This window comes from Heliangelus exortis, chromosome 1 (genome assembly GCF_036169615.1).
Source record: "Heliangelus exortis chromosome 1, bHelExo1.hap1, whole genome shotgun sequence".
NCBI lineage: Eukaryota > Metazoa > Chordata > Aves > Apodiformes > Trochilidae > Heliangelus > Heliangelus exortis.
Window position 1 is genome coordinate 551,940 of NC_092422.1, and position 2,746 is coordinate 554,685.

Below are 2,746 nucleotides of genomic sequence, written 5' to 3' on the forward strand. Positions count from 1 at the left end.
GGGTTTGCCTTAAGGAAGCAGCAGCAGCAGGTGCCACCCCCCATGTGCCAGCCAGATGACATCACCCCATGGATGGGGAGGATGGATATGGATGGTCCATGGCTGGACACACCCCTGGATGGGCTCAAGCCTCACCTTCCCCTCCTCTCCCAGCTCCAAGAATCCCTCTTTTTTTTCCCCATTTGGCTGCATCCAGGTGGATTTTTTTGGAAACCTCACCCCCCGCCCCCATCACATCCCAGGGGGAAGGAGATGGGAGCAGAAAACACCTTCCAGGAGGGAAAAGGGAAGGCAAATGGGATGGGGAGGAAGATGAAACAACTCCTGGGGTGGAGGAAGTCTCAGGGGAGGAGAAGGAAGGATGGATGGAAGGATGGAGGGGAAAGGATGGACGGAGGGGAAAGGATGGATGGAGGGGAAAGGATGGATGGAGGGGAAAGGATGGATGGAGGGGAAAGGATGGATGGAGGGGAAAGGATGGACGGAGGGGAAAGGATGGACGGAGGGGAAAGGATGGACGGAGGGGAAAGGATGGACGGAGGGGAAAGGATGGATGGAGGGGAAAGGATGGACGGAGGGGAAAGGATGGACGGAGGGGAAAGGATGGACGGAGGGGAAAGGATGGACGGAGGGGAAAGGATGGACGGAGGGAAAGGATGGAGGGGAAAGGATGGAGGAGAAAAAGGATGGAGGAGAAAAAGGATGGAGGAGAAAAAGGATGGAGGAGAAAAAGGATGGAGGAGAAAAAGGATGGAGGAGAAAAAGGATGGAGGAGAAAAAGGATGGAGGAGAAAAAGGATGGAGGAGAAAAAGGATGGAGGAGAAAAAGGATGGAGGAGAAAAAGGATGGAGGAGAAAAAGGATGGAGGAGAAAAAGGATGGAGGAGAAAAAGGATGGAGGGGAAAGGATGGAGGGGAAAGGATGGAGGGGAAAGGATGGAGGGGAAAGGATGGAGGGAAAGGATGGATGGAGGGAAAAGGATGGATGGAGGGAAAAGGATGGAGGGGAAAGGATGGATGGAGGGAAAGGATGGAGGGGAAGGACTGAAGGATGGAGGGGCAGAATGGATGGAGGGGAAGAATAGATGGAGGGAAAGGGAGGACGGAGGAGAAGGATGGATGGATGGCGGGGAAAGGATGGCGGGGAAAGGATGGCGGGGAAAGGATGGAGGGGAAAGGATGGAGGGGAAAGGATGGAGGGGAAAGGATGGAGGGGAAAGGATGGAGGGGAAAGGATGGAGGGGAAAGGATGGAGGGGAAAGGATGGAGGGGAAAGGATGGAGGGGAAGGACTGAAGGATGATGGAGGGGAAAGGATGGAGGAGTTGTCCCCACCTTGTCCCAGCTCAGCCACTGCCACACCGCTTTGTCGAGCTGAGCATCGCCGGTGCTGCGGGCGATTAGCACGTTGGAGTTGACGTCCCCGGGAGCTCCGCATTCACCCATATCGCCGGTTCTGGGTCGGAGGAGGAGGTGGAGAAGGAAGCGGGAGCCTGAGTTGGGGACGGAGGGACGGGGGGGACGGCGGTTTCGCTTCTTCACTTCGCGACGCCCGGCGCGGCACCGCACATCGCCCTGAGGGAGGGGACAGAGCGAGAGGAGTTGGGTGCGGTGACCCCAAGGGGACCGGGGAAGGGGGGGAAAACCCGGGGCTTCAGCGGTGGCCGCTTTTTTACCTCAGCTCCCGGCGAGGAACGGCGATCACCACCCCCTCAGCCTCAGCCGCCGCCGCCGCCGCCACCGCCCGACAACAGCGCAAGGCCCCGCCCCCAGCCTGCCCGGGCGCGCACACGCAGAGCCGCCCCCCCCGCCCAGAGTCCCGCCGCCGCCGCAAGGTGTGATGGGAAATGTAGTCCCAGCGCCGCCGCAAAACGAGGAGGGGAAGGGCAGGAGGGGGGGTGGAGAAACTACAACTCCCGACAGCCCTTGCGGCGGGCGCGTCCCGTTCGCCTCAGGCTGCGGGTGAAGCGGAGAGGGCTGAGGGCGCTGGGCTTGTGGGCGCTGGGGTTGTCGGTGCTGGCGGGTGGGTGAGGTGGAGGGGGTTGGATTCTCCCCGCTGATGGGTCCTCTCCAGTAGGCGTTGGTTTCACCTCAGAGGTCGCGGTTCCGTCCTGGTGGCGACCCGGGCTCTCCGGGGTGGTGGTACCGGCGGGGGCTGGTGTGGGGCGCTTGGAGTTCTGGAGGCCTGAGCAGGGTTTAAGGGGGGCTGTGTGAGGAGGGCTGGGTGGAGAGAGTCTCTTTTTTGCTTCTCTTTTTTGCTTAATGCAAACCCAAGGTACAATAGATCTCTTAGTGCCCAAGTAAACAGGTGCTCTCTGCCTCTGGGGTGATAAATATGAGGAAAAGCTTAAAATTCCATGGCTGTGCTCACCCTTCAGCCTCTGAGGCAGACTTCAGCTCTGCCAAATGCATCGTCTGTTCCCTCTCAAAGGATAAAGAAAACGGTGCTGCTGGGGGACACAAGCACCTTGTCCAGAAGGGTTTCCAGGAGGGCTTCAGCAGCAATTAAATTGCCATTAGGAGGAAAATAGTAACTCCAGCCTCTTCCTCCCAGGTTGCTTGAGTCCTGATTGAGTTGCTTGTCCCCAAGCCAAGCAGAAGGCCATGGTGATGACCACATCCTGCAGAGCATCCTCATCCTATGGAGCATCCTCATCTTACAGAGCATCCTCATCTTACAGAGCATCCTCATCCCATGGAGCATCCTTGCTGAGGTTGCCATGGTGACAGGAAACACTGCAGAGGGA

The 2,746-nt window shown here is 58.5% G+C and overlaps 1 long non-coding RNA gene across 1 annotated transcript; it reads right to left on the reverse strand.

Annotated features, from left to right (window-relative positions):
- Window positions 1-1,334: 1,334 nt before the first annotated feature.
- On the reverse strand, window positions 1,335-1,798 carry LOC139801551 (uncharacterized). The gene is made up of 2 exons (XR_011728242.1): window positions 1,676-1,798; window positions 1,335-1,574 (listed from the first exon to the last, which is right to left on the reverse strand). It is a non-coding gene; the product is annotated as an uncharacterized lncRNA (long non-coding RNA).
- Between the last annotated feature and the right edge of the window lie 948 nt (window positions 1,799-2,746).